The sequence below is a fragment of the Oncorhynchus clarkii genome, chromosome 11 (assembly GCF_045791955.1).
Source record: "Oncorhynchus clarkii lewisi isolate Uvic-CL-2024 chromosome 11, UVic_Ocla_1.0, whole genome shotgun sequence".
In the NCBI taxonomy this organism is placed as follows: domain Eukaryota; kingdom Metazoa; phylum Chordata; class Actinopteri; order Salmoniformes; family Salmonidae; genus Oncorhynchus; species Oncorhynchus clarkii.
The window spans coordinates 7,458,931-7,472,996 of NC_092157.1; positions in this window are offsets into that span (position 1 = coordinate 7,458,931).

A 14,066-nucleotide genomic window follows, 5' to 3' on the forward strand; every position below is an offset into this window, starting at 1 on the left:
TCGTTGTTTTTGTCAACGATCTACACAAAATACTTGAATGTCAAAGTGTGGGAAATATCCTACAGCCACCACTAGGCTTGATAATATGGAGAGTGGTACTCAGTAATGCATTGGATTGGATTTGCCCCAAACATAACACTTTGTTGTCAGGACAAAATGTTCAAGGCTTTGCCACATTCTTTGCAGTATTATTATTTTTTTTTTAGTGCCTTGTTGCAAACAGGATGCATGTTTTGGAATATTTTTTATTCTGTACAGGCTTCCTTCTTTTCACTCTGTCATTTAGGTTAGTATTATGGAGTTACTACAATGTTATTGATCCATATTCAGTTTTCTCCTATCACAGCCATTAAACGCTGTAACTGTTTTAAAGTTACCATGGTGAAATCCCTGAGAGGTTTCCTTCCTCTCCGGCAACTGAGTTAGAAAGGAAGCCTGTATCTTTGTAGTGACTGGGTGTATTGATACACCATCCAAAGCCTAATTAATAACTTGACCATGCTGAAAGGGATATTCAATGGTCTTTGTGGTTGAAATTCACTGCTTGACTAAAGGACCTTATACAGATAATTTTGTGTGGGGTACAGAGATAATTACGTTATACACGTACTGCAGAGTGTCCATGCAACTTATGTGACTTACGCACATTTTGACTCCTGAACTTATTTAGGCTTGCCATAACAAAGGGGTTGAATACTTATTGACTGACATATTTTCATTTTGAATGAATTTGTAAAATAAATTCTTAACCTAAATTCCACTTTGACACAATGGGATTGTTGTGTGTAGACCAGGGACAAATCTCAATTTAAGCAATTTTAAATGCAGGCTGTAACACACATTTTTGAAAAAGTCCAGGGGTGTGAATACTTTTCTGAAGACACTGTATGGGAAGATTTGACTAATGACATACTCTGGTAGAACTGACAGATTCTCCATTTCTGTGCTGCAATAAATCTCTAGAAAATTTAGTGGTAGTCACAAACGGAACTCTTCAAATCATATTTTATTGGTCACATACACATATTTAGCAGATGTTATTGCAAAATGCTTGTCAAAGTTGCTTAGGGCAGCTCCGCTTCTAGCTCCTATCTTACTACTTTCAGTAGCCTAGTTGTTCAAACAAGCAGAATGTTATTGGTCAACTGGTCCAACTCAGTAAATTTGGTTAAAAATGATTTCATTTATATAACACATTTCACAAGACAACTATTCTACATGTGTACAGTAAAGACTCTATGTGACTGACAATTGGTTGAGTAGTTCCTAGACCCTGGTATGGACCCACGATTTGAGGGGAAAGTACCAGGATGTTGACATCTAGTGTGAAACAGGAACCCAACCCTCAAGGAACACGATCATGTGAAAATGTCCTAAGAGAGGTGACTATTGTCTTTGCAGGATATGAGACCATGCGATCTGTTGACCAGATCCAACTAACCAACCATTTACTGTCATAGAGCAACATCCTCGTGGACATTTCAAGTCTATTTGTAGATGTTTTGTGTAGATAGCTGGCAAACTGTGTACATGGAAACTATTAGAGCCAAGAAGGGTAATCTACAGTAGGATAAGTGTTTAGTATTGGATGTTGTGCAGACATTTAGGCTGATCTGACTTTATTTATTTGATCATTTTAACTATGCAACAGAGGTTTAAATCGTGGAGGATTTTATTTTACTGTTGTAGCGGTCGGTTGGTTTTTGCCATTTTATGTTACTACAAAAAAAAGGTAATTATCCATCCATGAGATGTGGATAATAAAGTTTCCTTCTGATCAAACTTGGTGTTTATTCACTTTGAAGTTGTCCGTGACTGCCGTCTCACTCCAGTCCTGCTTTGAGATGACATTTTCTTACATTTTATTTACTGGGTCACATTTGTTTTAAATATTCTCAGGATGGAAAACTGTTTAGTATTTTCATTCATTCCTATTCTGACAAAGATTTGACTCCCTAAACATTTTATAAAATGGTATCCATGTCTTTTGCTTATTGCATTACATTTGCTAGAAGCCACATTTCTACTCATTAACCTTTTTAGATGTGGGGACCTGCGTGGTTCTGGTACCGGTTCTGACTGACAATTTCGCTTATAAATTGATCTGTGAACACGGTAGACCGAAATGGCTCGCACTGAGCGATAGCCCTGGTTCCCACGGACACTTCTCTCAGCCTGTCTGACATGTAAACTCAAAGCGCTGGGATGCCCCTCCTACCATTTTGATTTGCTCTTCAGACTCTCCAACTCCTGGCTGAACAACCTGGTCACAGAGCATTTTGTATTATTCTGTATGTAAATCCTACACACTCCATTTAGTATGCTATGTTTCATATGGTTACTAGAAAAAATGAAAGTAGGGTGGTTGGTTAGATGTACAACGCTAACATCTAGCAACCCAAAGGTTGAGATTCAGTCAATAGAAGGAAACCAGTCAATTTAAATAAATTCATTAGCCCTTATGGATTTCACATGACTGGGCAGGACCAGGGCCTGCCAATCACAATGAGTTTTTCCCCACAAAGGGGCTTTAATACAGACAGAAATACTCCTCAGCACCCCCTTCAGATGATCCCGCAGGTGAAGAGTGAAGAAGCCAGACGTGGAGGTCCTGTGCTGGCGTGGTTGTACGTGGTCTGCGGTTGTGAGGCAGGTTGGACTTGCTGCCAAATTCTCGAAAACAACATTTGAGGCAGCTTATGGTACAAAAATTAACATTCAATTCTCTGGCAACAGCTCTGGTGGACATTCCTGCAGTCAGCATGCCAATTACACACTCCCTCAAAACATCTGTGGCTGAACAAACTGAACATTTTCGTGGCCTTTTATTGTCCCCAGTACAAGGTGCACCTGTGTAATGATCATGCTGTTTAATCAGCTTCTTGATATGCCACACCTGTCAGGTGGATGGGTTATCTTGGCAAACGAGAAATTCTCACTAACAGAGATGTAAACAAAATTGTGCACAAAATGTGAGGAAAAATAAGCTTTTTGTGTGTATGGAACATTTCTGGGATTTTATTTCAGTTTCATGAAACATGGGACCAACACTTTACGTTTGTTCAGTATTCTTAGCTACTTTGCAACTACAGTACTTCCCCTTTCCCTAACCGTAACCCTTTAACCTAACTCCTAAACTGAAAGCTAACATTAACCACCTAGCTAGAGTTCGTAACATATTGTTCATTTTAGCAAATTTGTAACAATACTAATTGTAATACACTGCTCAAAAAAATAAAGGGGACACTTAAAACAACACAATGTAACTCCAAGTCAATCACACTTCTGTGAAATCAAACTGTCCACTTAGGAAGCAACACTGATCGACAATAAATTTCACATGCTGTTGTGCAAATGGAATAGACAACAGGTGGAAATTATAGGCAACTAGCAAGACACCCCCAATAAAGGAGTGGTTCTGCAGGTGGTGACCACAGACCACTTCTCAGTTCCTATGCTTCCTGGCTGATGTTTTGGTCACTTTTGAATGCTGGCGGTGCTTTCACTCTAGTGGTAGCATGAGACGGAGTCTACAACCCACACAAGTGGCTCAGGTAGTGCAGCTCATCCAGGATGGGACATCAATGCGAGCTGTGGCAAGAAGGGTTGCTGTGTCTGTCGGCATAGTGTCCAGAGCATGGAGGCGCTACCAGGAGACAGGCCAGTACATCAGGAGACATGGAGGAGGCCGTAGGAGGGCAACAACCCAGCAGCAGGACCGCTATCCCCGCCTTTGTGCAAGGAGGAGCAGGAGGAGCACTGCCAGAGCCCTGCAAAATGACCTCCAGCAGGCCACAAATGTGCATGTGTCTGCTCAAACGGTCAGAAACAGACTCTATGAGGGTGGTATGAGGGCCCGACGTCCACAGGATGGGGTTGTGCTTAAAGCCCAACAAACGTCCTGTTTGGCATTTGCCAGAGAACACCAAGATTGGCAAATTCTCCACTGGCGCCCTGTGCTCTTCACAGATTAAAGCAGGTTCACACTGAGCACATGTGACAGACGTGACAGTCTGGAGACGCCGTGGAGAACGTTCTGCTGCCTGCAACATCCTCCAGCATGACAGGTTTGGCGGTGGGTCAGTCATGGTGTGGGGTGGCATTTCTTTGGGGGGCCGCACAGCCCTCCATGTGCTCGCCAGAGGTAGCCTGACTGCCATTAGGTACCGAGATGAGATCCTCAGACCCCTTGTGAGACCATATGCTGGTGTGGTTGGCCCTGGGTTCCTCCTAATGCAAGACAATGCTAGACCTCATGTGGCTGGAGTGTCAGCAGTTCCTGCAAGAAGAAGGCATTGATGCTATGGACTGGCCCGCCCGTTCCCCAGACCTGAATCTAATTGAGCACATCTGGGACATCATGTCTTGCTCCATCCACCAACGCCACATTGCACCACAGACTGTCCAGGAGTTGGCGAATGCTTTAGTCCAGGTCTGGGAGGAGATCCCTCAGGAGACCATCTGCCACCTCATCAGGTGCATGCCCAGGTGTTGTAGGGAGGTCATACAGGCACGTGGAGGCCACACACACTAATGAGCCTCATTTTGACTTGTTTTAAGGACATTACATCAAAGTTGGATCAGCCTGTAGTGTGGTTTTCCACTTTAATTTTGAGTGTGACTCCAAATCCAGACCTCCATGGGTTGATAAATTTGATTTCCATTGATAATTTTTGTGGGATTTTGTTGTCAGCACATTCAACTATGTAAAGAAAAAAGTATTTAATAAGAATATTTCATTCATTCAGATCTAGGATGTGTTATTTTAGTGTTCCCTTTATTTTTTTGAGCAGTGTATATCATACGAAATGGGTGATGGACAACAAATTAATATCATATGAAATGTTACATATAATAATACTAAATGGAGTGTCTCAGATTTACGTACAGAATAATACAAAATGCTCTGACCAGGGTGGGCTGAACCGTATATTGCAGTCCAATAGGGCGGCGCACAATTGGCCCAGTGTCGTCTGGGTTTGGCCGGGGTAGGCCGTCATTGTAAATAAGAATTTGTTCTTAACAGACTTGCCTAGTTAAAGGTTACATTTAAAATAAATGTAAAATAGACCGACAAGATTAATGAGATGAAAGGCGAGTTCCTAATGAGTTCAGTAAGTCAAACTAGAGCTCTGAGACGTTCACAGTGATGGGACAGACGTTTTAATCAAGAGACCTTTAGGCACATTTTCTCAAAACAGTAAACATACAGATGTGTATTTTACAGTTATAAAGAAAGTGAAAAATTATAGTTAGATTTTACTATATTTAGAAATAAAGTCATTTCAAGCCTTACACAGTTTTGTTGAATAGGAAATACATCAAAATATTTCATATGAGCTTGTCCTCAAAAGTGATAAACCTCAGCAATTTGTAACTATTGTTTTCCAGAAAGGTGAGATTTGAACCTTTCTTGGAGAATGCAGCATTATTAATTGTTTATGGCCCTCTCATGATAAATAATTACAGTCGTGGCCAAAAGTTTTGAGAATGACACAAATATTAATTTCCACAAAGTTTGCTGCCTCGGTGTCTTTAGATATTTTTGTTAGATGTTTCTATGGAATACTGAAGTATAATTACAAGCATTTCATAAGTGTCAAAGGCTTTTATTGACAATTACATGAAGCTGATACAAAGAGCCAATATTTGCAGTGTTGAGCCTTCTTTTTCAAGACCGCCCTGGCATGCTATCAATTAACTTCTGGGCCACATCCTGAATGATGGTAACCCATTCTTGCATAATCAATGTTTGGAGTTTGTCAGAATTTGTGGGTTTTTGTTTGTCCACCCGCCTCTTGAGGATTGACCACTAGTTCTCAATGGGATTACGGTCTGGGGAGTTTCCTGGCCATGGACCCAAAACATCGATGTTTTGTTCCCCGAGCAACTTAGTTATCACTTTTGCCTTATGGCAAGGTGCTCCATCATGCTGGAAAAAGCATTGTTCATCACCAAACTGTTCCTGGATGGTTGGGAGAAGTTGCGCTCGGAGGATGTGTTGGTACCATTCTTTATTCATGGCTGTGTGAGCCCACTCCCTTGACTGAGAAGCAACCCCACACATGAATGGTATCAGGATGCTTTACTGTTGGCCTGACACAGGACTGATTTCCGGATGCCCCAAACAATCGGAATGTGGATACATCAGAGAAAATGACTGTACCCCAGTCCTCAGCAGTCCAATCCCTGTACCTTTTGCAGAATATCATTCTGTCCCTGATGTTTTTCCTGGAGAGAAGTGGCTTCTTTGCTGCCCTTTTTGACACCAGGACATCCTCCAAAATTCTTCGCTTCACTGTGCGTGCAGATGCACTCACACCTGCCTGCTGCCATTCCTGAGCATGCTCTGTACTGGTGGTGCCCCGATCTTGCAGCTGAATCAACTTTAGGAGACGGTCCTGGCGCTTGCTGGAATTTCTTGGGCGCCCTGAAGCCTTCTTCACAACAATTGAACCGCTCTCCTTGAAGTTCTTGATAATCCGATAAAATGGTTGATTTAGGTGCAATCTTACTGGCAGCAATATCCTTGCCTGTGAAGCCCTTTTTGTGCAAAGCAATGATGACGGCACGTGTTTCCTTGCAGGTAACCATTGTTGACAGAGGAAGAACAATAATTCCAAGCACCACCCTCCTTTTGAAGCTTCCAGTCTGTTATTCGAACTCAATCAGCATGACAGAGTGATCTTCAGCCTTGTCCTCGTCAACACTCACACCTGTGTTAACAAGAGAATCACTGACATGATGTCAGATGGTCCTTTTGTGGCATGGCTGAAATGCAGTGGGAATGTTTTGGGGGGGGATTCAGTTCATTTGCATGGCAAAGAGGGACTTTGCAATTAATTGCAATTCATCTGATCACTCTTCATAACATTCTGGAGTATATGCAAATTGCCATCATACAAACTGAGGCAGCAGACTATCAAAATTCTCAAAACTTTTGGCCACGAGTGTACTTTTGGGAGTTACATAATGACATTTGATTATTTAGTAAACCAGTTAAATGTATCACGCACAGAGTCCCACAGAGCAATACCGCCATGGATTGTATAACACCAAGTAATAACAGAACGTTAGTTCATTGTACAACATTCATAATGTAACTGTTCGCCTGAGGGAAACGATATCCACTGGAGAAGGTCAACGTGGTATTTAACACACAGAGTATTCTCTTCAGCACATTAACCAAAACGGGAGAAAAACACAGTGGCAAACAAACGAGAACAACCACACCACTTCACCGTTTAGACATTGACCTGACAGACGCACGCGGGCACATTCCAAGGCTGACGTCCCCATGCAAAGACAACAATGACAGACTCTCTAGGGAAGAGGGGGAAACCCCAGCGTCACACTAAAACATTGTGTGGGGGACAAGGATTAGGAATCACATTGAAAGAAAGGAGGGTCTAGATAGGCATGCAGCGGCAAAGACCCCACAAATTAACAAAAATGCATCGTCTTTCCTTTCACAACGAAACCCAACATTGTGTCAGAGGCTCCAGGCAAGAACGCATACTGTAAACACAGCATTTACAGAGTTAATGGGCTGTTTCCTCTCTGTCCATGTGTCCATGTGTCTACAGAACAGCAAGGTCAACGTGGTAGTCTTCAGCACATTTTTCTGTGACAGTCTTCACATGACATATCGCTCCTCAGGCTGCAGTTTGGAGGTTCTGGTCTGAAGGTTCCATGTCTGACCCAATGTCCAGACCGCAAGGTTCAGACTACCCACCCCTACCCCCTCATCTAAGAACCCTGCTCATCTCTCACAATGTTCCACAATGTTCAGAATGGGAGGGGGATGAGGTCACAGTCTATGCCTCCAGAGGCCCAGGTCAAAGTTCAAATGCTGGGAAGCAGGAAGACTCTGGCTGGGCCAGTTCTGACAGGTAGTGGGATAGCCCCGGCCATACCTGGATGGAGCAACAAAAAAATCAGGTTGACAATACAAGCAAAAACAACAACAGTATAACCACATATCAGAGGAGAACGACTGCCCCCTCTCATTGAAGCCACGGAAGTTCAAGGCTGACCGTGGCACTGCAGGCATTGTTTGCAGAAAACAGGATCCCTCATTATAGATTGCAATATTCGTGTACATTTTTTAAAATCGGAGACAATCATGGAACGGATAGTTGCTTCTAACACACCAGATGTATTATGATCCTTGAACTGATTCTTTAAAAAATCGTACACAGAAGTTGTTAAGGGTAATTTAGTCGCTAATGGCAGCCTGCAGTACCCTGGTCAGCCTTCTAATTAAGTTACTCAATGAGAGGGGGGCAGCATTGAGCTACCCTACGTCATTTCCTGGACTAACTTTAACTGTGCATGTTACATCTCCATGAGACGCCAATTTATCAGACTTAATTTGGCTTCAATACGGTATTGCGCTATTCACATAGGAATGAATGGTGTCACGTGATTGATGGATATGTCCATCCATTAACAGTCATAGCCCACATGTACAGGTAACTGCCAAAATAAAGGAAACACCAACATATAGTGTCTTAATAGGTTGTTGGCCCACCACTAGTCAGAACAGCTTCAATGCACCTTGTCATAGATTCTAAGTGTCTGGATCTCTACAGGAGGGATGTGACACCATTTCTTCCAGGACAAATTCCATAATTTGGTGTTTTGTTGATGGTGGTGGAAAACACTGTCTCAGCTGCTCCAGAATATCCCATAAGTGTTCAATTGGGTTGAGATCTGGTGACTGAGAAAGCCAAGGCATATGGTTTACATGCTCATCAAACCATACAGTGACCACTCATGCCCTGTGGATGGGGGCATTGTCATCCTATGGGGGCATAGCCAGGGTAGTCAAAATAATGGCCTGCCCAGCATTTTTCTACATGACCCTAAGCATGATAATTAAGAAATCAACTCAGGAACCACACCTGTGTGGAAGCACCTGCTTTCAATATACGTTGTATTCCTCATTTACTCAAGTGTTTCCATTATTTTGGCAGTTACCTGTACATGAACGCTTGTCATGCAAATCACTCAACCACTCTACTTTATACAATGGCTGAAGACATGGTTTTGATCATGCACATTTTACACAGATACATAAGTCTCAATCTCTGAAATAGTTCACAGAGCTAAACCCCACAACACTGTGGGAAGACCTGTAATGTGAAATATTCCAGCATGTATTAGGTAACTTCAAAATGTGAACATTAATATCTAGGTTGTACAGTCAACATTATTTATAATAATATATGGACATAAGTTTAACTGCTACAATATTCTTTACCAGACTGTTTATCAGTGATAGATTAATTGAGGCAGGGATGGGGAAAGGGTGTGTGTGTGTGTGTGTGTGTGTGTGTGTGTGTGTGTGTGTGTGTGTGTGTGTGTGTGTGTGTGTGTGTGTGTGTGTGTGTGTGTGTGTGTGTGTGTGTGTGTGTGTGTGTGTGTGTGTGTGTGTGTGTGATAGAGATTGAGGAAGGGGGTTAAGGCCAACCAATCACATCCCACAAATCTACTCGGACGTGGGCAACAGCTGGTTACCATGGAGATGTGGAGGTAAAGCGCCAGGCGTGTTGTTTCATGTGGCTGCACACAGCAAGTGAAGGGGATGGGGGGACAAAGCTGGCATAGGGAACCCTCACAAGAGCCAAACAGAAGGTATCGCCACTAGCAAACAGAAGGTATCGCCACTAGCAAACAGAAGGTGACATCCTTGCCAAACAGAAGGTGACATCCTTTCCAAACAGAAGGTGACATCCTTTCCAAACAGAAGGTGACATCCTTTCCAAACAGAAGGTATCACCACTGCCAAACAGAAGGTATCACCACTGCCAAACAGAAGGTATCAGCACTACCAAACAGAAGGTAACATCCTTGCCAAACAGTAGGTAACATCCTTGACAAACAGAAGGTATCACCATTGCCAAACAGAAGGTAGCATCACTGCCAAACAGAAGGTAGCATCACTGCCAAACAAAAGGTAGCATCACTGCCAAACAGAAGGTAGCATCATTGCCAAACAGAAGGTGACATCCTTGCCAAACAGAAGGTGACATCCTTGCCAAACAGAAGGTAGCATCACTGCCAAACAGAAGGTAGCATCACTGCCAAACAGAAGGTAGCATCACTGCCAAACAGAAGGTAGCATCATTGCCAAACAGAAGGTGACATCCTTGCCAAACAGAAGGTGACATCCTTGCCAAACAGAAGGTAGCATCACTGCCAAACAGAAGGTAGCATCATTGCCAAACAGAAGGTGACATCCTTGCCAAACAGAAGGTGACATCCTTGCCAAACAGAAGGTGACATCCTTGCCAAACAGTAGGTAGCATCCTTGCCAAACAGTAGGTAACATCCTTGCCAAACAGAAGGTATCACCACTGCCAAACAGAAGGTATCACCACTGCCAAACAGAAGGTATCACCACTGCCAAACAGAAGGTATCACCACTGCCAAACAGAAGGTATCAGCACTACCAAACAGAAGGTAACATCATTGCCAAACAGTAGGTAACATCCTTGACAAACAGAAGGTAGCATCCTTGCCAAACAATGTTACACATTGGTAGAGAATGAGGCGAGTTTCTCACCAGACAATGTAAAGAACTTTGAGCATCTGGAAGATATGCATTAGTTTTAGATCATTCCAATTCTTGATTAGAACACGTTAAAGTATGTTAGGAGTTCTCCACAATAAGAAAATCAGGTGTCTCAGCAGACATTCTCTTTTATCAGAGAAACAGTCTCCTCTACTCCCTCTTTTACCAGAGAGACAGGCTCCTCTTTTACCAGAGAGACAGGCTCCTCTTTTACCAGAGAGACAGAGTCTCCTCTCCTCTGCCTCCCTCTTTGACCAGAGAGACAATCTCCCCTCCACTCTCTTTTACCAGAGAGACAGTCTCCTCATCTACCTCCCTCTTTTACTACACTGAAAGAGGGATGAGTAGGTCATTCATTCTATTTATTAATGCGCTTCTACTGCCCTCTGATACGTTCTCTCCCTCCCACATTGCACCTCCGTCCTCTCTCCCTCACAAAGAGAACCTATCGTTAGCATAGCTAAACAAGCTCAACACTCCCGCTTATTTTGTTGTTAACGCTGCTTTGATTTTGCCATTATGGCCATTGAACGAGACTGTCATTTCTGAGGGGCGGAATTGTGTGGAGCGTCGGCGGGGCCCTTTTCATAATTGGACCTTGTCCAAGAGCGGCCAAACATATTTAAAGCAAATTCGGTGTGAGTTTTTCCCCCAGAAATGACAGAGAGATTATTACATTGATTACATGGGGAGAAGAAAATACGAAAAATGTCACGTAATTCAAGGATGTTTTTCAGTGTTGGAATAAACAGAGAGTTTTGTCTGTCTGGAATGTTGCAGCAATGGGTTCTGTAGTCTAGACACCACCATGCAAACTGGGAAAAATGAGGTCCAAAACACACAGGGATACTGTAGTGTACCGTAGTCTACTGTACTGTAGTCTAGACACCACCCAGCAAACTGGGAAAAATGAGGCCCAAAACACACAGGGATACTGTAGTGAAGTTTACTGTACTTTAGGTTACTGTAGTGTAATGCCGTGTAGTTTACTCTAGTGTACTGTAGTTTACTGTACTATAGTGTAGTCTACTGTAGTTTACTGTACTGTAGTGTATTGTAGTTTACTGTAGTGTAATGTAGTTTAGTCTACTGTAGCATAGTTTACTGTAGTGTAGCATACTGTAGTTTATTGTAATGTAGTTTACTGCAGTGTACTGTAGTTTACTGTACTATACTGTAGTGTAGTCTACTGTAGCTTACTGTTGTTTACTGTACTGTAGTTTACTGTAGTGTAGTATACTGTAGTTTACTGTAGTGTAGTTTACTGTAATGTAGTTTACTTCACTGCAGTGTACTGTAGTTTACTGTACTGTAGTTTACTGTGGTTTACTATACCGTAGTGTAGTTTACATTAGTTTACTGTTGTGTAGTTTTCTGTGGCGTAGTTTACTGTAGTGTAGTCTACTGTAGTTTACTGTACTGTAGTGTAGTCTACTGTAGTTTAGTGTGGTGTACTGTCGTGTACCCTACTGTATTTTACCCTACTGTAGTAGTGTAGTGTACTGTAGTGTACCGTAGTCTACTGTACTGTAGTGTTGTGTACTGTTTATAGTGTACTGTACTGTAGTGTAGCGTAGTGTACTGTACTGGACTGTACTGTAGCATACTGTAGTGTAGCATACTGTAGTGAAGCGTAGTGTACTATACTGTAGTGTACTGTAGTTTGTGTGTAGTGTAGTCTACTGTAGTGTAGGATACTGTACTGTAGTGTACTGTACTGTAGCGTACTGTAGCATACTGTAGTGTAGCATACTGTAGTGAAGCGTAGTGTACTATACTATAGTGTACTGTAGTTTGTGTGTAGTGTAGTCTACTGTAGTGTAGGATACTGTACTGTAGTGTACTGTAGTGTAGTTTGTGTGTAGTGTAGTCTGTATGTAGTGTAGTCTACTGTACTGTAGCGTACTGTAGTGTAGCGTACTGTATTGTACTGCCGTGTACTGTAGTGTAGTGTACTGTAGTGTACTGTAGTGTACAGTACTGTAGTGTACTGCAGTGTACTGCAGTGTACTGTACTGTACTGTAGTGTAGTGTACTGCAATGTAGTGTACTGCAGTGTACTGTAGTGTACTGTAGTGTACTGTAGTGTAGTGTAGTGTACTGTAGTGTAGTGTTGTGTAGTGTACTGTAGTCTACTGTACTATAGTGTACTGTAGTGTACTGTACTATAGTGTACTGTACTATAGTGTAGTGTACTGTAGTGTACTGTAGTGTAGTGTACTGTAGTGTAGTTTGTGTAGTCTACTGTAGTGTAGTCTACTGTAGTGTATTGTACTGTACTGTAGTGTAGTGTCCTGTAGTGTTGCGTACTGTAGTCTACTGTACTGCAGTGTACTGTAGTGTACTGTAGTGTAGTGTAGTGTAGTGTACTGTACGTTAGTGTTGCGTACTGTAGTGTACTGTAGTCTACTGTACTGTACTGCAGTGTACTGTAGTGTAGTGTACTGTACTGTAGTGTACTGTAGTGTAGTGTACTGTTGTCTACTGTAGTGTAGCGTACGTTAGTGTACTGTAGTCTACTGTACTGTAGTGTACTGTAGTCTACTGTACTGTAGTGTACTGTAGTGTACTGTAGTGCAGTTTACTGTAGTGTAGTGTACTGTAGTGTAGTGTAGCGTACTATAGTGTAGCGTACTGTAGTGTACTGTAGTGTTGTCTACTGTACTGTAGTGTACTGTAGTGTTGTCTACTGTACTGTAGTGTACTGTAGTGTAGTGTAGCGTACTATAGTGTAGCGTACTGTAGTGTACTGTAGTGTTGTCTACTGTACTGTAGTGTACTGTAGTGTTGTCTACTGTAGTGTTGTCTACTGTAGTGTAGTCTACTGTAGTGTAGCGTGCTGTAGTGTAGTGTAGTGTAGTGTAGCGTACTGTAGTGTAGCGTACTGTAGTGTAGCGTAGTGTTGTCTACTGTAGTGTACTGTAGTGTAGCGTACTGTAGTGTAGTGTAGTGTAGTGTAGCGTACTGTAGTGTACTGTAGTGTAGTGTAGTGTAGTGTTGTCTACTGTAGTGTACTGTAGTGTAGCGTAGTGTTGTCTAGTGTAGTGTAGTGTAGCGTACTGTAGTGTAGTGTACTGTAGTTTGTGTGGGTGCATCCTTCCCCCATCATTCACACAGAGGAATCAGATCTGAAGGAGGACACTACTGCTGTAGCAACTAGGAGCTCATCAGCCCTGCATCTCACACACTGTCACTCTCACACGCTGTCACACACACACACACACGCTGTCACTCTCACACGCTGTCACACACACACACACGCTGTCACTCTCACACACACACGCTGTCACTCTCACACACACACACACTGTCACACACACACACACACTGTTACTCTCACACACACTGTTACACTCACACACACTGTCACACACACACACACACACACTGGCACACACACACACACACTGTTACTCTCACACACACTGTTACTCTCACACACACTGTCACACACACACACACACACTGTCACACACACACACACACT